Source organism: Ambystoma mexicanum, chromosome 10 (assembly GCF_040938575.1).
Source record: "Ambystoma mexicanum isolate Mex_15411 chromosome 10, UKY_AmexF1_1, whole genome shotgun sequence".
In the NCBI taxonomy this organism is placed as follows: domain Eukaryota; kingdom Metazoa; phylum Chordata; class Amphibia; order Caudata; family Ambystomatidae; genus Ambystoma; species Ambystoma mexicanum.
In genome coordinates this window covers 176,441,187-176,463,710 of record NC_090932.1, presented here as the reverse complement: position 1 = coordinate 176,463,710, position 22,524 = coordinate 176,441,187, and positions in this window count along the sequence as shown.

The following is a 22,524-nucleotide window of genomic DNA, read 5'->3' as shown; positions in this document are numbered from 1 at the left end:
CCAGACGACGAGAAAAAGACAACGGTCTCGGAAACTAAAGAAACTGTTGCCAGTCCAGTGCCACAGCATCAGCCTGAGCGAGAAGTGAAAGTTGAAACAAAGCGCAAACGAGAAGTGAAACTCGAAACAGAGTCTGAGGAGGCTGCCAGTAAGGGGGAAGGGCGGAAAGTGCCCCAACGTTGCTTAGCGGAAACAACATCACTGCCGAGCGACACAAACCCTGCATTGCAAACACGAGCAGAAACATCGCGTGTACCCCTTTGGCGCCCACCAGTTCTCGCGAATGCACCAAAGCCAGAGAAAGAAACTACATCATTGCCACGACGCCCATCGCTGCCCATCATTGTGCCACAGGCTGACACTGAGCCTGATACTGGAAATGCAAGGGCACTATTCACGGATCATACAATAGCAGGAGTGAATCGATATAATCTGCGGCCTCGACAGAGAAAGTGATCCACAGATCTTTGGTGCTTTTCTTTTTGGCCTTTGGTTCTACTCACAGACGGAGTAGGAACCAGGGGCGCAGAGGAGAGAAGTGTGAGAATTGTGCAAGACGGACAATTCAAAACTCACAGCTCCTCTGTGCGCTGATAGAGTACATGTGTCCTAAGCCAGAGCGGGACAAGCTGGATGCACATGGTACTCTATCAATAAAGAACTGTTCAGAAATCGTCTGAGCAGTGGGAGAAAGAAAAACTAATCTTGCTCGGGAGTGGATAAATGATCCAGGCTGTGGAAAGGCTGGGAGAATTGAACTGTGACATTTCTCGTTGAACTTTTCTGGCATCAAGAATGAGAGACATTCACAACGAACTTCGCCAGCAAGAAGAAGGACGATGAAGAACAAGTTCATGACCGGTTTCAGCCTCCTCCTGCACCCCTGCAAAAAAAACAAATAGATTTAGAGACTGTAAATTTAGGGAAAAAGCATGGAAAAAGGAATACAGTACTGATTTGGACATTGGTCCTATGTTTCTTAAGTATGATAGTACCAATAATAACAGCTATTACACTATGGTTCCTGGAGTACGTACACCCATTAGAAACACTTTTGCCAAAAACAGCTACTGATAGATTACATAGGCAGAATAGACCAACCCCGCCAGCAGAAAGAACATCAATAATGACATTTCGGATGAGGGATGAATGGAACAAAGATGCTGTGCCCCCTGCCTATGCAGTGGATCACAGCCCCAAAACTGCTCCCCTATGGCTACAGAAAAAGGGTTCCTATAAAGTAGGAATGTTTAGCAACTGCCCGAACACAGTGGTTTTAAAACATGAAATAGAACCCGTGTACGTGGGAGACCCTGTCTATTTTATATGTGGAGAAAAAGCATATCCATGGTTACCTAGGAACTGGGGAGGTACATGCTACCTAGGTCTACTGTTTCCAGGAGTGTTCCTCTTGGAGACAGCAGAAGTAGCCAGACGAACAAAAGGTAGAACTCAAAGGAGTAGTGAGGATGGAATGATAGCAATGGATATAGCCAAATCATTTATACTGCTCTTGTCTCAAATAGAAAACTCTTACAATATAAGAAAACTGTCTGGAATATTACAAAAAACAATAGATTCCACAACAGATATTTTATTGAATATGACGTTCGAAGAAAAAGGAATAAGACTGATGGCACTCCAAAACAGGATGGCTCTCGATATAATATTAGTTGATCGTGGGGGAGTTTGCAAGCTCGTAAAAACTGCATGCTGTATGTATATAGATGACTACTCCCCTACGATATTTGAAGCGATCCGGAAATTACATGTCATAAGTTCCACACTCTCTACTGAAGCCGGGGGTTGGGGGATACAATCCTGGTTATGGGGATTATTGCGGTCTTGGGGATGGAAGTTAATTTCGATACTAATGATGGTACTCGGGATATTCATAACATGCTGCTGTTGCATATAATGCTTACCAATAATATGCACTGAAATAACTGATGGATGTACTAAGGGATGTATGCACATGGTATTGAGAGGAAAGCAAACGCATGGCCGGAATAACAGAGACACTGAGGAAACAAAAATAGTAAAACAATTCATGGCGATAGACATTAATGATGGAAATGATTTAGATGCAGATACCCCAGACTCCTCCTCAGAAGAGGAGGATACAATGAATAAATAAGACGTTTGGCACACGGCCAAAAGGAGGGTTTGTCAATTTGGAAAAATGAATACCCTTCATTTGAATGATAGACGTAACTTGATGGCCGTGGGCCAACCGTTTTATGCACCGAATTGGAGAAATATGAACTGCTATGCTTGACCGACGAGCGACCATTTTAAATGTAGTAAGAATCGCCATTTTGCTTGTTAACCATTGCTCATTGCTTTCTGTCTAAAAACTGCTTTGCAGCTTGCAATTCTTGCGGATTCTGCTTACTCTGCTCAACTGTTAACATTGTTGTCTGAATATGAAAGGACAAGGTCGCGGGACTGAAGAGTTTGCTGAACTCCTCATGAGTAGCCCAGAAAGGAATGCCCACGCTCCCTCTCTGTAGCCTTGGGAGGAAGCTGCAGGGCATTTAATCACTTCACAGCTGCCAGCCAGTCTCGTACGATGGTAGAATATGCTAGAATAATACAGTTAAAGGCTTGAATTATGCTTCTATTACGGCCCCCCTTCGCAAAACCCTTTAGAACGTGTCGGCTCCCAGGACACGAATAGTACCTCATAGATAGCAAAGCTTGGAATGTGGCTCTTCCCCCGTGTACAGATTGCTTCCAAGAACGGAACCACCGTGTTCTAAAAGATGCCTCCGCACTTTCTAAATTGCACATTGTTACTAGAATAGACATCGAAAGCATTATAATCATCATACTCGTCGGATATGTCCATTGTCATCCCGAGTTCAAAGGAACTTAATACAGAGGGGTGTTGAACATGACTTTGCTGATTGTATGATATGCATTTTGTATATATGTAACTGATGTACGTAATTCGCTCTCTTGCGTCCCTCGAGGTCTAGGAAACTCACGTCGCGGGGCGTGAGATCAGAATTGGCCAATTGATACTATCTTTTGCTTGCAATAAACCCTAGCATTGGGAATTTGAACCTCGTGTCTGGCGCATCTTTTCGTGTATGGTCATTGCCTTGTTTCCATAGCACGAGGGACCCCTAGGGGCCCCTTTCAAGATGGCGCCCGAATAGGGACCCTCCACCACTTGCCCCATCATATACGTTGTAACAGAGTAAAGGCGGAAGAACGGCGAGGACGGGACGGTCGAGCTGGGATCAAGAAGTGTACGGGGCGCCCTGTAGAAGAGAGGAGAGATTCCTTCCGCAGATCTGCACACATCTGATCCCTGATCGACGTACCGGGCCAGAGGGCAAAGGAGGCGAGGGTCCCGAGACGAGGCAGAAGCCAGAGAAGCGCAGACACGACGTGGGGAGAGGTTGTGTTAGAACAGGCGACTTGTTTTATCAGGTGAGTCATTCCCCGATTCAAAGAGAAACCTGATTTTTGGTAGAGTGTTGATTTTGCAAACTCAAACGTCCAGGTAAAAGTGGCTAACCAAAGGGGAAGGTTAAAGAAACATGCCTGGAGTACTGTCCACTTTAGCGGGGCTTTTCAGCTGCGGTAGACAGTCCTTGAAATATGGCCAAAGTGCACCGCCTGGGGGAACGCCGGCTTATGATATGTATGCGAAATATGGTGTGGGTTGCGATAATATTTTGTGAAATTTGGCATAGGCAAACTAGAAAGCAACCCAACCATCAGTGGCTGATTACTGGTAGTTTTGAGATTGGGAGGATAGATAACCTAGAGAGGGTGCTGATTAGAAAGAAAGCGCGACCTGCAGCTTTTGAGACCGTCAAAGATTGGAGGAGGGAAGCGATGCTCCGACTAAGAAATAGAGAGAAGCATGCGCGTAGGCATAAAACGAAGCTTGAGATAGCAGAAGAGAAGGAAGAGGAGGAGTGGACTGAGAGTCTAAGACGGGAAGGGAGACGGGACCAGATGAACATAGACAGAATATACCCGCAGCGGGAACTACACATAGCAGATGAATTAATGGAACATTTGTTAACTAACACGGGTCGAGGCCCAAAACCAGAATCAAAACCAAACACGCCAGCAGTGACTGCGTGGGCCCAACCAATAGCTCTCATACCCCCTCCCGCAGCCCGAGCACTTCCCCTCACACAAGTGTTAACCCAAGCTCCGCCCACAGCACGAGCACTCCCACAAGCGCAGACCGCGGACACACAATTTCCCAGCACCCAGCAAGGCCCTTTACAGATGCCACCTGTGTCACTTGTCCCATCCGCACCTCCCGCTCTAGAGACAGATTCAGCACCATCCGCCCCTCCCGAAGTCGAGATTGAGACTGGGGAGGCGAGAGGCGGGGCTGAAGGAACAGGATTTGGACGGGTAACTCGAAGCGCGATCAACAAAGAGAGAAATATTGAATTACGTCAAGAGGCAGAAATGTACATAGAAGGAAATGATGAGACGGCAGCATTGGCCTCATTGTATGGGTACCGAAGAAGAGAGGAGAGACAGGTAGTGTTGGAATGCATGAGGGAAATTCTGGCGGGAGAATGGAAAAAGATACTTGGGAATTCACCGCCACAGCGGTTGTTAGATTTGAATAAGTTAGCACGCAGTGAGCAAAAAGATGAGGATGTAAGAAAACATGTGCACAAACTGATTGAAGTAAAAAATGAAATGGAAGACAGATATGCTGAAATGTTTGCTACAGCTGAGTATAGTAGAGAGTTTATTAAGAAAGGTAGGAAGGAGGCGTCAAGGTTGAGTATGAAAAAATCATGACCGAGAGTTTTTCCAGGTGATACAAAGCATTTGCCGGTACCGGGACAGATAGGCGATAAACAAAGATTGCAGGTATGGGTAGGGGAACCAATGCGATGGATGTCGAACAAAAGAAAGTCAGTAAAAGAAGTAAGTGAGATATGTAATGGGTACCCAATGGAGATGAGAAAGGAAGCGATGTAAACGATAGTAGGGGTGTTACTGCAGCAGGTCATTGGATACAATAGAGGTAGAGGTAATGCACAAGGCCGGGGAAATTTGAATAATATGCATGGGGTGTCATTGGGATTAAATCAATGTGCGTACTGTAAGGAGGAAGGACACTGGCGAGTGCAATGCCCGCACCTACAGAATAGAGGTGGGTTTGGTCAGAGAAGGCCTCATAGAGGACATCAGGGGTCGAACGGCCCAAGCAGAAGTAACATGCAGCAGCAGCAGGGATATACCAATGGAGGTACTCAAACCCAATCATATGGCCAAAACCAAGCACAACAGAACCAGACATTGAACCAAAGTGTTTTGAACCAAAATCAGGGTGGGCAGGGCCAACAGAGAAATGATCAGAGTGGAGGACATCGAGGGGGAAATGGGAATATTTTTGATACACAACCAAACACGTATTATAGCAGTAGCGGTGACTATGCATCGGACGATGTGTTATTTTCATGATAGGACAGCCCACGACAAGGGTCGGAACCAGTGTCTATTCCCGTGAATCAGAGAGGACCCTACGTAGAAATGAGAGTCGGGAATAAGGAGCACCGTTTCCTTGTAGATACAGGGACACAGAAGTGTTCGATAGACCACCACTTGGTACCGGAGATACCACTGTCGGAGCAGAAGAATGTTTCTGTAGGGTTCGCAGGTACACCAGTAATTAACCCCATGTCCGAAGCTGTCCCAATTACAATAGGACCATTTACGGAACAGTGTCTATTTCTTTTGACAGAGAATTGTGGAGAAAACCTGCTAGGATTAAATTTGCTGAGAAAATTGGGGGCAGTCATACATTGTACGGCAGACGGGGTGTTCCTCAAGATGTGGCCTCATGATGCACCGGTGACGGAATTCATGTCAAAAGAGTTGCCAGAAGAGATAAGTGGAGTACCAACCTGTCTGTGGGCAATGCATGATAATGATGTAATATGCTTGAAAATAGAGCCAGCAAAAATAACTTTGAAAGAAGGTGTAACACTACCACGAACTCCCCAGTATAACATTTCTGTTGAAGGTGAGAAGGGATTGAAAAGCATTGTTACTGACCTGGTGAGATTGGGGGTGGTTGAGGAAATTGTAGGTAGCACGTGCAACAGCCCGATTCTTCCAGTTTACAAGAAAGGAGGCAATGAAGTATCCTATCGTTTCATAATTGATCTGCGCGCATTAATCAAAGTGGTACACCCACAATTCCCTTTGGTCCCAGATGTCACAACAATACTGACAATGATACCGGCCACTGCAGAATACTTTAGTGTAGTTGATTTGAAGAACGCATTCTTTAGCATCCCAGTGGATAAAAGCAGTAGATATCTGTTCGCGTTCACTCTAGGAGGTCGATCATTCACATTCACACGCATTCCACAAGGATATACAGAAAGCCCGAGCATTTACAGCAGAGCACTAAAAGAGCAGCTAGACATGCTAGAATTACCCGAAGGTTGCGTACTCTTGCAGTACATAGATGATTTGTTAATAGCTGCTGACACGAAAGAGATCTGCAAAGAAAGTACTGCATTACTCTTGACACATTTAGCGACCCATGGTCATAAGGCAAGTTTGAAGAAATTCCAGTATAATCAAAAGGAGGTGTCTTATTTGGGATACTTACTTTCGAAAGAAGGGAGAAGATTAACACCAGAACTCATAGAAAGTATTTCTAGTATGCCTATTCCAAAAACTCAAAAAGGAGTGAGAGCTGTAATAGGCATGGCCTCTTATTGTCGGCAGTGGATCAGTCATTTTGCGTTGATTGTGAAGCTGATGATAAAGTTGACTAAAACGGATGCAGAGATGCCTTTACAGTGGGATGAGGAATGTCAGAAAGCGTTTGAGCAATTGAAAGTTGCATTGTGTGTTGCGCCAGTTTTAGGCACTCCCAACTATAAAAAGATCTTCAGACTATTTGTGAGTGAGAGTGAAGGATGTGCATTTGCGGTTTTGACACAGGAACAAGGTGGAAGAAATAGGCCGTGCGACTATTTTTCTTGCGTGTTGGACCCTGTAGCGCGCGCACCACCACGATGTTTGCGATCCGTCGCAGCGGCTGCTGCGTCAGTGAAACAAACGGAAGGAATGGTATTGGGGCACACTTTAATTCTGATGGTGCCACATGCTATAGACGTGATATTAAATAGGACACAGACGCAACACCTCACCTCAGCTAGACTGACAAGATATGAGCTCATCTTGTTTGCACCCCACATCCAAATTATGAGGTGTAGCACATTAAATCCTGCAGAATTAATGCCACTGCCCATAGCAGAAATTGGTGACACCGAATCACCACCCCATGATTGTTTAATGATCACTGAAGAAGAAACAAAGGGAAGGATTGATTTGAGCGATATCCCACAAAAAGAGCCAGATGGGGAGTTATTTTGCGATGGCTTTTGTTTTAAATTACCTGATGGCACATCAACGGCTGCATATGCAATTACTACCCTAAAGAGAGTTGTAGAGAGCAGAAGGATCCCCTACAATTCGGCACAAGCCGCAGAAATAAGAGCACTGACCCGAGCCTGTGAACTCTCTGAGAATCTGAACGTAAATATTTATACTGACAGCCAGTACGCCTTTGGCGTGGTTCACAATTTTGGCCGACTTTGGGCTGAGAGGGGTTTCTTGACATCACATGGAGCCAGAATTCAGCATTGCCCTTTGATTGTGCAATTGTTGTCTGCGCTCACGTTTCCAAAACGCCTAGCTATAGTAAAGTGCGAGACACATAAGAAAGTAACATGCAGAGTGGGAGAGGGAAACGCGTTTGCAGACAGGATTGCGAAGCAAACAGCCACAGATTTCGGGAATAAAATGATGACAGTACAGACTGAGGAAGTCCCTTGTATGATAGAGAATGGAGTTGCAACAGTCAAAAAAATGCAGGCTGAGGCCACGACTGAAGAGATTCAGGGGTGGGCTAAGGGCTCTGCTGAGTTAGATTTGGAAGGATGTTGGGTGGACAAGGAAATAAAGAACTGGATGTTGCCAAATTGTTACGTAACTGCAATGGTTATAATGTCGCTTAGCCCTACCGACATTTGCGCAAAGAAAATGGTACAGCATTTATCCACAGTATGGAAGAATGAGCACATAAAAAAGAATGCAGAAAGTCTAGTGCAGAATTGTATCACGTGCCTGCAACACAATGTAGGAAAGGGAACCGTGACTCCAGCAGGTAGTTTCGGCCCACCCTCTATGCCGTTTGAGGTGGTCCATTTTGATTTCATAGAAATGGAAAGATGCCAGAACTACAAGTACGTGTTAGTGGTAATCTGTGCATTCAGCAAGTGGGTGGAGGCATATCCTTTAAAAGACTGTACTGCCATGTCCACAGCAAAAGTAATGCTGAAGGAGTATTTCTCCCGGTTTGGGTTGCCTCGTGTCCTGTGGTCAGACAACGGCCCCCACTTTGTGGGCGCAGAAGTGCTACAGATCTGTGCAGGTCTGCAAATAGAGAAGCGATTCCACAGTTCCAGGCATCCCAGTTCTGCTGGGCTTGTGGAGAGACCCAACGGAATTCTGAAGTCAAAGATAGCGAAAATTTGCACTGGGAGGAAGTTGAGTTGGGTGGATGCATTACCCCTAGCGCTGTTGTGTATGCGCACGTCTCTGCAGGCTAGACTGGGCTCTCCCCTGATGAGATTATAATGGGGAGACCAGCAAATGTATGGTGCGCACCGCAGCCCAGAAAATTATGTGAGGTCGAGCATCCTATGTTAAGCACTTACTGTGGGCTTTTAATACAAAAGTTGCGTTTGATTCATCAGCAGGTGCAGGAGGCGTTGCCGATGCGATATACAGGACCGGGGCACTCACTGGAGCCTGGGAGCTGGGTGCTAATCAAAAACTTTGAACGGAAGACAGCACTAGCACACAGGTGGCGCGGCCCCTATCAAGTACTTTTGGCAACACAGAGGCCATCCGAGTGGACGGACGCAAGGCATGGATCCATGCTACCCATGCCAAAAGGTTTCCAGCGTCACTGAAAACTTTGCCTGATCCAGACGACGAGAAAAAGACAACGGTCTCGGAAACTAAAGAAACTGTTGCCAGTCCAGTGCCACAGCATCAGCCTGAGCGAGAAGTGAAAGTTGAAACAAAGCGCAAACGAGAAGTGAAACCCGAAACAGAGTCTGAGGAGGCTGCCAGTAAGGGGGAAGGGCGAAAAGTGCCCCAACGTTGCTTAGCGGAAACAACATCACTGCCGAGCGACACAAACCCTGCATTGCAAACACGAGCAGAAACATCGCGTGTACCCCTTTGGCGCCCACCAGTTCTCGCAAATGCACCAAAGCCAGAGAAAGAAACTACATCATTGCCACGACGCCCATCGCTGCCCATCATTGTGCCACAGGCTGACACTGAGCCTGATACTGGAAATCCAAGGGCACTATTCACGGATCATACAATAGAAGGAGTGAATCGATATAATCTGTGGCCTCGACAGGCAAAGTGATCCACAGATCTTTGGTGCTTTTCTTTTTGGCCTTTGGTTCTACTCACAGACGGAGTAGGAACCAGGGGCGCAGAGGAGAGAAGTGTGAGAATTGTGCAAGTCGGACAATTCAAAACTCACGGCTCCTCTGTGCGCTGATAGAGTACATGTGCCCTTAGCCAGAGCGGGACAAGCTGAATGCACATGGTACTCTATCAATAAAGAACTGTTCAGAAATCGTCTGAGCAGTGGGAGAAAGAAAAACTAATCTTGCTCGGGAGTGGATAAATGATCCAGGCTGTGGAAAGGCTGGGAGAATTGAACTGTGACATTTCTCGTTGAACTTTTCTGGCATCAAGAACGAGAGACATTCACAATGAACTTCGCCAGCAAGAAGAAGGACGATGAAGAACAAGTCAAGACCGGTTTCAGCCTCCTCCTGCACCCCTGCAAAAAAAACAAATAGATTTAGAGACTGTAAATTTAGGGAAAAAGCATGGAAAAAGGAATACAGTACTGATTTGGACATTGGTCCTATGTTTCTTAAGTATGATAGTACCAATAATAACAGCTACTGATAGATTACATAGGCAGAATAGACCAACCCCGCCAGCAGAAAGAACATCAGTAATGACATTTCGGATGAGGGATGAATGGAACAAAGATGCTGTGCCCCCTGCCTATGCAGTGGATCACACCCCCAAAACTGCTCCCCTATGTCTACAGAAAAAGGGTTCCTATAAAGTAGGAATGTTTAGCAACTGCCTGAACACAGTGGTTTTAAAACATGAAATAGAACCTGTGTACGTGGGAGACCCTATTTATTTTATATGTGGAGAAAAAGCATATCCATGGTTACCTAGGAACTGGGGAGGTACATGCTACCTAGGTCTACTGTTTCCAGGAGTGTTCCTCTTGGAGACAGCAGAAGTAGCCAGACGAACAAAAGGTAGAACTCAAAGGAGTAGTGAGGATGGAATGATAGCAATGGATATAGCCAAATCATTTATACTGCTCTTGTCTCAAATAGAAAACTCTTACAATATAAGAAAACTGTCTGGAATATTACAAAAAACAATAGATTCCACAACAGATATTTTATTGAATATGACGTTAGAAGAAAAAGGAATAAGACTGATGGCACTCCAAAACAGGATGGCTCTCGATATAATATTAGTTGATCGTGGGGGAGTTTGCAAGCTCGTAAAAACTGCATGCTGTATGTATATAGATGACTACTCCCCTACGATATTTGAAGCGATCCGGAAATTACATGTCATAAGTTCCACACTCTCTACTGAAGCAGGGGGTTGGGGGATAGAATCCTGGTTATGGGGATTATTGCGGTCTTGGGGATGGAAGTTAATTTCGATACTAATGATGGTACTCGGGATATTCATAACATGCTGCTGTTGCATACAATGCTTACCAATAATATGCACTGAAATAACTGATGGATATACTATGGGATGTATGCACATGGTATTGAGAGGAAAGCAAACGCATGGCCAGAATAACAGAGACACTGAGGAAACAAAATTAGTAAAACAATTCATGGCGATAGACATTAATGATGGAAATGATTTAGATGCAGATACCCCAGACTCCTCCTCAGAAGAGGAGGATACAATGAATAAATAAGACGTTTGGCACACGGCCAAAAGGAGGGTTTGTCAATCTGGAAAAATGAATACCCTTCATTTGAATGATAGACGTAACTTGATGGCCGTGGGCCAACCGTCTTATGCATCGAATTGGAGAAATATGAACTGCTATGCTTGACCGACGAGCGGCCATTTTAAATGTAGTAAGAATCGCCATTTTGCTTGTTAACCATTGCTCATTGCTTTCTGTCTAAAAACTGCTTTGCAGCTTGCAATTCTTGCGGATTCTGCTTACTCTGCTCAACTGTTAACATTGTTGTCTGAATATGAAAGGACAAGGTCGCGGGACTGAAGAGTTTGCTGAACTCCTCATGAGTAGCCCAGAAAGGAATGCCCATGCTCCCTCTCTGTAGCCTTGGGAGGAAGCTGCAGGGCATTTAATCACTTCACAGCTGCCAGCCAGTCTCGTACGATGGTAGAATATGTTAGAATAATACAGTTAAAGGCTTGAATTATGCTTCTCTTACGGTCCCCCTTCGCAAAACCCTTTAGAACGTGTCGGCTCCCAGGACACGAATAGTACCTCATAGATAGCAAAGCTTGGAATGTGGCTCTTCCCCCGTGTACAGATTGCTTCCAAGAACGGAACCACCGTGTTCTAAAAGATGCCTCCGCACTTTCTAAATTGCACATTGTTACTAGAATAGACATCGAAAGCATTATAATCGTCATAATCGTCGGATATGTCCATCGTCATCCCGAGTTCAAAGGAACTTAATACAGAGGGGTGTTGAACATGACTTTGCTGATTGTATGATATGCATTTTGTATATATATAACTGATGTACGTAATTCGCTCTCTTGCGTCCCTCGAGGTCTAGGAAACTCACGTCGCGGGGCGTGAGATCAGAATTGGCCAATTGATACTATCTTTTGCTTGCAATAAACCCTAGCATTGGGAATTTGAACCTCGTGTCTGGCGCATCTTTTCGTGTATGGTCATTGCCTTGTTTCAATAGCACGAGGGACCCCTAGGTGCCCCTTTCAATTTGAAGGAGGAAACATAACAAAACCACTTTATCTTATTTCTGAATTTGAGCCAAATTATGTATCATTCATGCTAATAAGAAATTAGTTAATAAGGATATCAGTGGATAAGCTTTGCAATTATTGACTCATATGTTAATCCATACATATTTGATCATATGGTCCGTTTGCCAATCAGATCACTAATTGCTTCCCTTTTATTCTCAATTCCGACTAACTTCACACAATGTTATAAACAATATGTCAAATTTTGAACATCATCGTTTACTCTTACAAATAAATTCCCTCGCTTCAACATTGTTCAATAAAAGCAACCCAAGTCCCTGTTAATTTTCATTCTCTTGGGTGTAAGTGAGGTTACTTTATCAATCCAGTACATTGCCTGTTCTGCCAACATGTGGGAGTTGTCCCCACCCTTTCGGGTAATTTTATCACTTCCAATATCCAAATTACATATTAAGGACAATGGTACTTGTATTAAGTATTAATTGTAACGTTGTTCTTAATAAATGTGTTATAAGACAGAGTTTGGGTTCTATATGTTTAGATTATGTATTCTTTGCAGTTACATCAGGTTTAAGCAGTTGATTTCTTTTTCTTATCTTCTCTTTTAGATCAATTTTTTTAATGTACGGAATTGAAAGTGGGACAATCCCTTGTCTTTTTTCTTTCGATTTCAAGTGCCACTGCACATGCATATTGAATCAATGTATGCCACGTTTTTTTTTTAACTTTCCCATGCAGGTGGGAGCTTTCACTTATCCCTGACAGGTGTTCATAATATAGCACCATAGTCGCCAGGCCCTAATTGGGCCAGGGGGTATGTATAGTATTGTGGGTGTAAGATGGTTGGGGTGGTGTTTTGCAAGGTTAAATGACCATTTTGTGAAGGAGCCAGGAATGGATATGATTAATGTGATGCATTGGCACCTGCGAGTGTGTAAATGCCTAGCTTTTTACATTTGCATTATTACAATGATTGGGGTAATAATGTTTCTGAATGGATGGCCTGCTTATCATACCTCCTTTCATCCTGATCCCTGCTCAAATTATAATGCACACGTTTGCCTTTGCTGAGATAGTCTCCTGACACCCCCAGCACCAGCCCTACAGTGGCAACAGCAAAGTTGCACATGTCCATATGCATTCATGATAGCTGCTAGAACCCAAAGTTACAACAGGCAGAGGTGGCTTTTACATTATCTACACCTCTGATTCAAATTATAATAATTGTGTATCCTAGTTAACCCTGTGGCCTGTTAAACTGTAAATAGAAGCCATGCCTATGTATGGCAAGTTGGCTACTAGGAATACACAATTATACATCCTCAGCAATACAGTAATTTGATATAATACTAGTGTCCGAATGGTGAGCAGTGCTCAGTTATGACAGGGATGTGTATTAGCTGTCTGATATGGGTGTCTGCATAACAGCCGTGTAGGGCAATTATGTGGAAACTGTCCTTTGACGCTCCTAGAAGAAGGCCAGCGCTTCCTCTGGGGGCACAGGAACCCTTCCCGGGAGGTCCCCTGGGAACTGGTACTTCAAAGGCAATCCTGACATAAAAAATCCACAGTCACAAAGGGTGCTGATGCCTAGAGTACTTTGAAGTCAGCAGGCAACAGAGGGGGTGGGGTTAGAGTATCCAGAGCAGAGAGGTAGGCTGAAAGAGGGGTTCCACCATCTTAGTTTCTGCTATGGCTCTCTACACCTTCCTGCCCTCCCTATTTCCTGCAAAGCACTCAGTGAATGATGTGAGAAGGCAAATAACACTTGTTACAGCAGCCTGGATTGCACCCCTGACAACAAGCTTGATTTGGAGCAATCCCCTGTAAAAATGTGCCTTTATAATGAGAGGAAATTCTCTCCAGAGTTGATTCAACTTTGAGCTCTCGGAAGAAGGATTCACTGAACCTCTCTTGGGAATGCAGTCCATTCCAAAGTCCTCTGCCATAGAGGTGTAGACAGAGGGTCCCAATAAAGAGGCAGGCTTCTCTGCTCCATAGCCATCCCCATGGCCCATTCAAGGTGAACTGCTGTATGAACAAGGCCTATTGCAACTGAGGTACTGGCAGCCAGGACCCTGCAAATGGGGTTTACAGAACACCTGTGAGAGCCCTCTCCAAACCATCCTGGTTGAAACGACTAGACAAAAGGACTTGCCTTGCCACTGGAGACCCTGGACAGGGTCTCCCAACAACCCAAAGTCAAGCAGCAGCATTTGGACCTGGTTCCCGCCTTGATGCTCTTGTGAGAAACACAGGCCTGGACATTGCCTGACTGTCCCAAGCTTGTTCTTGCCACGTGGAATGGCTGCTTAGAGCACACTGCTTGTTGAACCCAGTCGACCAGCTCACCAGCCTGTCGTGTCACTGCCTCATAAAGTGCCTAGCAGCCTAGCCTAACACTGCTGAGTCTCAAATACAAGAACCTAAAGGTATCTGATGAGGCCCTGTCCCCCTGGACTGCCTTTATGGACCTTTGTGACTTTTAAGCTCCCTTCTTGCCTTTCAAAGACATATTCTTGAACAGTGGCATAGCTGCTGAAATCTCTTGTCTGAACACCCCAACTTATCAACAAACAGGGCCCTTTCTCATTGAAGTCTGCATTCTCTGCGGTCTTTCTACAGGGTTAGGTCTTTAGTGTTTTAAATTAGTTGTTTGCGTTTACTGTTTTAAAGTCCCTATTTCTATAGAACCTTGTTTGGACAATCATTGAGTTGCCACTGAATGAGCTCACATCCCTCGTGAAGGTATTGCCTGCTCTCAGACCACATTACCAAAAGAGGTGAAGGGGGTATACTTGTTGGGATGTGTCTGTTTCACCCTTATGATTGTGATCACTTCTGATTTGTATTTGTATTTATGTGTGAAGCGCTTTTGCCAAACTGCTGCACATAACCAAAGGAAGTGGTACAATTTTAGTGTATGAATAGATAACAGATGAGTAAATTAAGCAAAAGAAGATAGGGGATACGTTTTCAAGTGAAGAGAGCGTAAGTGGGAGAGGAACGGATAGAAAATGGTAGAACATTCCAATGCTTGAGAGCAAGTAAAGAAAATGAACAATAATCAGACTGGGCACACAAAGGTTTAGGCGGTTTAGGTACAACTAAGAGGAATTGAGATTGAGAACGCAAAGTATGTGAAGGTCGATAAGGAGGAACTAAACAGGAAAGGCAGTGTGTAGTAGCACTTTTTCGGTGTATCTGTGTACAGAATGGGATTACCATAATAAACAGTCTTGGACACAAATTACCAGACAGACTCAAAGAATATGGCAAAGTACTACTTTATTATCAATTCAATAAAGTAGGACAATCTGTAAAAACAAAAGTTTGTAGTCCACATACTCACACTGATCATTTGGATACACAAAGGCTTTATACCTCAAAGTGTGTCAGCTATGATGTCATCCTACATGGCACATAATAAAACCTATTGGGTTTAGGGATTAGTTAGGGGAACATATCTACTTATAGAGTTTATAAGTGTTAGTTACTTCATTGGATGCTCCTCCTTTGGTAGCAAGCCTCGAACTGCTTCTGACTACTTATAATACAGATTATAACAGTATAACAGTAGCCGATTGGATCATGCAACCTTGTATGCTCATTGTTGCATAGGCCCTCATGATAGGTTGGCATCCACTCCCAACCTTGGATACTCGGCTCACTAGCAGCACGTAAGCAAAATGAAACTCAGGTGCAGAGAACAACATCAGACTACTACCCACTTGCCCAATAAGCCCACCATCGCTCATCAGCCAAGCCTTAAGGCAAGGCCGCTTCTTTGTAATTGGCCTTTCAAGCTGTTCTCTTCTCTGGGACTTTTAATGGTACACCACTATCTTCATCTGGAGCTTAATGAATAGGCTTTGTTATCGAGTTCTGAATCACGTGACCATGATTTTGTCCATTTCAACCTTTTATTTAGTGCTATTTAATCAAAATAAGATGGGTGCCATTAATCCTCTTGGCCTCTGCAGACTTCTTTACTCTACCTCTCGTAGGCTTTTCTGCATCTTTCATTGTCAATACTTGGCACTCACAAATGTTCACTCATTTATTTAATCTAATAGAAATATGTCCTACATACATCGCTTATCCTCGTTAACTCCCCTTGTACCTTTCAGTAGCATCTCGTTGTGGCATCATTGAACTCTGGCCAGCAGCTATTCTTTGTTCATGCATTAATTTGTATTTCCAGCCTCTGTCAGCTCTGCAGCTCTGGTGTCTCTCCTTTAAGCTTTTCCCTTACTATCGTTGAAAGCCGGCGTCCATCTTTTCAACATGGCCACTTCACCTGTGTTAGGTTTCCTACTGCAGCAAGCTTCTATATGGCTCATCCAGCTTGCATTTTTGCATATATACATTAACTACTCTTCTGGTTACTTATCCTCTTTGTATATATGGTTTCTTTTTACTTGTACGTATGTTTTACTTTTGTTTGTTCAGTTACATCTTCTTTCTTGAAGTATTCTTATATCATTTCAGTGCGTCATTGTATCTTCTCCTTATGACATCACTTTGCACCTGTCAGATCTTCTTTACAACTCCTCGATATTCAGTGGTACCTGCAAGTCTCCTGCTACCATCCCAGTATAAGGGTACATTCAATACGGTTGTCTAAGCGCATAACGTCTCACATACACCCAATGCGGTATTGGGATGGTACCTGGTGTCATAGACAATGTCTTCTTGTTATTCATCCAGTATGAATGAGGTGAGGGGGTGAAGTTTACAGTGATGTACACGTCTGCTCCTCTACATTCCCCCCTCTGGATGACTCCTCGACCACCTCCTTTTCCTCAATTCTCTTAATCTTTCTACAGAACGACTTCTTCAAGATCCATATCTTAGTCACCTCCCTGAGGTCAACTGCATTCTTGATGTCTTCATCCACACTCCAGGTCATATGGTAGCACTCTCCAGTTGGTTGACAGACCACCCAACGCCCTACATAGTTCTTATGATCCTTAGGGTAACAGAATTGTGTTCCTGCAGGTGCTAGAGGACTTTGTTTCAGGTGCTCACTGGTAGTGTTTTCAGTCTGCGTGTGCTCATCAGTCACATCATTTACATCGATCATTATCTTCATCCGAATTGCTTTCTTTGCTGTCTTCTTGCACTGTCCAATGAATATTCTTAGAAGACAGAATCACAGCAATACTAACATTAGTATTACTCCCAGTAGTTTGAAGGCATTTGCCAGCCAAGTTTGAACCCATGAAGACAGGGACAAAAAACAATCTTCATCCTCGGTCTCATCTACTTCATCCACCATTTTCATATGCAGGGTTGAGAGCATAGTTACTGCTTCTGTCAGGGTTCCATTTTCTTCATCGTGGGCAGGTATAAATGTACAGTAAGAAGGCCTGATCTTGTTGCACATGCCTCCTTCCATTGCTGTAATTAAGTCCAGGACATACCTGTTCTGGAGGGCCATGAGCCTGATTGCCCTCAATTCTGCTCTGATCCCATTAAATCCTTTAATTGTCGTGCTGATCATTTGTAACCGTTCCCACCTAGTGATCTATAACCACTTGGCATTTACTGCAGTCCTGGCATGAATATAGCTGTGAATATTACTGCCGTTTTGCTGAACAGTTTATGTTAATCTGGAATAACATAATAGGCATCTATCGATTTTGCTGAGAAATAGTTCTCCCTCTTTCATTGAATGAGGCTAAGCGATCTCTTCTTCCTCAAGTCTGCATCCATTTTCGGAAAGCCTGTGATCTGCAGGTCACTTTGTGGTACTACAAAGCTGGTATGCGTATCAGTACCAATTAACAAACTCCTCCACATTTTGGTGGCAACTTCATGTATGCTCTTGATCCACAGGCCCAGTAGTGGTCCATTAGAACTGCAGTTCCTCCATTCATTCCTGGTACATCAAAAACTCAGCCACATTGGAGGTTTTCTCGAACTTTTAACATGCCATTATTTCTGGAACATAGGGCTGCATTCTTCAGGGGTAGTATCTGCAATGGTCCCCCCTGATCATCGACCCATGTTAACAACCTTGCAATCTCAGCCCATTGATCCTTGCGTTCTCTTTCTGCATTCACCACAACTACTTCGCATTGTCCTACCAATGCCATTGCCTTGTGCACAATCAATCCATCGGTCCATCCTTCAGGAGTAAGGACTGCTCATTTAATTCATAGTTGACCTCTTTCCCAGCATTCTCGTATTTCCTTTCCGTTCTTATCCTTGCACTGTAATATCTTATTTACCTTGAGGAAAAAAGGTTCAAACACTGTTTGACAGGCACTCCAAAAAAAGGTATTTATTGAATTTCAATTATTTGAAAGTCTATTCTTTTCATAGATGAAAGACAAGTAGGTAATTGTCAAATGTTTAGACCCTCGACACGTGTTTTCCCACTTTTAATGCAGTGGTTCTTCGGGGGTAAACTGTGGTTGAAACAATAATATTGGTCAAATCTTGTTGGTTGTTTCTGCAAATAGATCGACTTGGTTTCTGTGCAAATGGAAATCTGGTCTTATTGAAGAGTATCCTTCATCTATATAGTATTGAGCAGTCCCTGGATTTCTCCTATCGTTGGATGGCACTAGATACTGGTTTCGAAGACTGGAACTGCTCATTTAATTCATAGTTGACCTCTTTCCCAGCATTCTCGTATTTACTTTCCGTTCTTATTCTTGCAATGTAATATCTTATTTACCTTGAGTTTTGATTCCTGCTGCATTTATTCCAGGTTGTTTGTATTTTATTTTTCCATTCATTTTCTCTTGCTTCGTTCTTGACTTGATCTTGCACATAATTGTCTTCTCTTTGGGATGTCACTTTATTCAAACACACTATGGATGCTGTCCTGCCTTGGAATGGTCCTCTGGTGAAGCAAGGTGCGTCAGGCAATGTGCCCTTTTCACTGATACTTCTGTGCTATGAATACTTTAGATGTTCCGAATGCATAAGGTATGAGGGAACATACATTGCCGCTTTTGTCTGATGTTTTTCTCCCCACTTTGTTCATGTGTTGATACCACATGTTATTTTTTTAAATGGTCCCAATTGCCAAGACATGAATTTATACCTTCATTGTCTTCCCCAACCTCCCTTTTAGATCTCGCAATTTGTTCAGAAATATCAGAAAAAATATCACTTGTGTCTTTTTCAGGGCTAGAAAGAGATGTCTCATCCTCAGGTATTTCACTTGAATTATAAAACAATATCTCCCGAAATGTAAAGAGCATAAGAAAATACAAACAACACATAAGGCAAAAGGATAAGAACGGATAAGAACGGAAAGTAAATACGAGAATGCTGGGAAAGAGGTCAACTATGAATTAAATGAGCAGTTCCAGTCTTCGAAACCAGTATCTAGTGCCATCCGACGATAGGAGAAATCCAGGGACTGCTCAATACTCAATCCAGTAAGAAGTATTGCCATATTATTCAAATGCCACATGATCTCTCTTGGAGTAGCTGGTCTCCTTATTAGTGTTCGTTTTAAATAATGGAAAATTCCCATTTTTTATTTACTGTGTTCACCTGTAGGTATTTTTCAAATGTTTACTTTTTATAACAGGAACTGGATTATTACGGCAATAATAACTCTGCAAATAATAGGACTGTTTTTAGGATTTCCAGAAAAGGCAACAACATCTACGTGTCGTCGCAATAGAGCTGGATAGTTTTGTAATATATAAATAATGCATGCAACATATTTGGCAACATAGAATGTGTTATGTAATTTTTATGTCGTGTTTTTCAATGTCCAATTTACTTTTAATTCAACTGAGAATGTTTCTGGCACAGTTGCAAGTCATTTCATTCCCCATTAGACTTAGGAAATGTCAATTTTGTTCCAGACTATTTTTTAATCCATTGGTTCTTTATCCTTGCCCTTGGTGGCCAATCTGTCAGGATGCCTGGAATTTCTTCTCTTGCTTCACTGTCACTGGGTGTCTGGTCAGGCTCTCTCATTTGTAGAGCTTTAGGTCATTCAGGTGTGCCAGGCTCTTCTCCCCTGGATTTTAATTGCAGTGGGGGTGACCACCTCGACTAAATATGGTCCTACAAAATGGGGCTTATTCCAGGTACTAACAAAGCTCTTCACAAGCATCTAGTCCCCTGGATGCAAACTATGCTGCTTAAGAGAGTCAATTACATCAGTTGGTTGGTTATCTTCCTCAATCTTCTTCGACCCTTGCCTCCGATTGATGATCTGTTGAGAAATAAGAGAAACATTAGCAGTCAAACTTGTTAAATAGTCATGCATCTCTTCACCTAATGTTTTGCTACACTGTGGGCATCCGTTTTTACTCGAGTGGGAGGAGCAAGAGGTATTCTCATGCAGCATCCAGTCACCAACTCATGAGGAGTTAGGTGGTGATCTGAGCCAGGCTGATTTCTCAGGGCAAATAAAGCAAGGGGTAGTCAATTCAGCCATCCCTTCTTCAAGGACATTTTTATATTTGCAATCCTTTCTTTCAGTAGCCCATTTAACCTCTCACAGACACCATTGACCATTGGCCTGTGATGATAGGCTGAGGAAAACGTATATTTTATTCCTGATAGGACAACTATCTGCTCAAACAACTCACTTACAAAATGTGGGCCATTGTCAGACCGCAGGACTTCGCACACACCCAATCTAGGAAACACCTCATGCATGAGGAACTTGGCCGCGCATGTGGCATTGGGGTGAGTGCATGGATCTCCCTTGATCCACCTGTAAAAGGGACACACTAGTACCAGCATGTACCTATATCCGTTGCATAATTGTAACATATCCACATAATCTATATGTAGAGGCTGGAATGGACCATTGGTCATAGGAATTGCTCATATCACTGTTCGCAAGGTGTGCCCTGCTGTATGTTTTTTGCACACAATGCAATTTACAATAAACTATGCTACGTGTTCTAATAAATTTGGTGTGAACCAGTCTTCTGTGATTTTTGCAGCAAGACTCTCTCTGGCAGTGTGCACAGAGTAGTGTAGCTGCTCCAGCGCCACATTCAATAATGATAGAGGAATAACTGGCTCCAGTGCCCCTGTCTCTATGACACCTCAGTGGGGGATAAAGAACACCCCCATCTTTTCCAAAGTTCCTGCTCTTCCTGTTAGGCTCATCCTTGCAGCTCAATTTCCTGTACAATGGATGACATATTCAATTCTTCCTGCATCAACATGCATCACTCTGATCTTGGTTTAACATCTTCTAATTCGAAATCAGGAATATTTGGAAAGCATGCTGCTCTTTTTGCCTCTACATCTAAAGCTTTGTTTCCATGAGAAATTAGGTCTGCCCTTTTAGTATGGACAGAGCACTTCACCACGGCGATAGCCAATGGGAGCTTTAGAATTTTAATAAGCTCGCCCAATAGCAATGCATGTTGTATTGAAGTGCCACCTGTTCAGAGTAAACCACTCCTTTTCCAATGTGACAACCCTGCATGTACGGTTGTCCTCACGTAGGCGGAGTCAGAATACACAGTCACTTCCTCATCTTCAAATCTCTGAAGCACTGCGATGAGTGCCACTAATTCTGTAACCTGTGCCTAAACAGTGTGAAGGCAATCTCGCACTTGTCACTACTTCAAATTCACCATTCTTTTTTAATTTCACTACTGCCATCCCAGTATGCCTTTCACCAGCATTTGGTAAATTTATGAAGAACTGTCAAAGAGAACCTCTCGCCCTCTGAGAGCATTTTCTCTAACATGGGGAATATCATCATAAAATTCATTATACATTGTGCAGTCGTGTCAACATTTCCTACTGCTATGAATGTCGCTGGATTCACTATTCTGCATCTAACAATTTTGACTGCTGGATTCGAAATGATCACTTCATATCCAGACGCCATTTGTGTAGTCAATGTATTTTTGGGTTTCTCCAAAATGGTGAATAAAGAGTGCTTGACAAATACTGTTATTGAGCATCCCATTGTAATACTGGTAGCTTTTTTAATTGCAAAAGCAGCATCTGTTAAAACTTGTTCGCAAGGATAATGTCCTTTCATTACTGGGTCTAGAATCCCACTATAATAGGCTAGTGGTTTGTGTCCATGTCCTGATGTCCTCTTCTGTGTAGGTACTGCTGTCATCACCTCTCCATTTGAATGTGGGAATAAGTAAAAATCTTCATTATGGTCTGGTATTCTTAACACTGGGGCTGTGCAAATCGCCCTTTTTAATTCTTTGAAGCCTCTAGGCATGTTGTCTCTGCATACTATTTTACTTCTGTCTATCTGTGCTTCCTTGAGTACTTTTGAGATTGCTCGAATATATGTACTGTAGTCAAAAACCCAGATCATGCAATAATTAGATAGGCCTAGAAACTGCTGCATTTCCCTTAATCTCTCAGTTTTCTGCCTTCTCATGATTGCTTTTGCTCTTTCAGTTGTCAATTTTCTCCCCTCTTGAGAGATGAGCTGTCCTATGTATA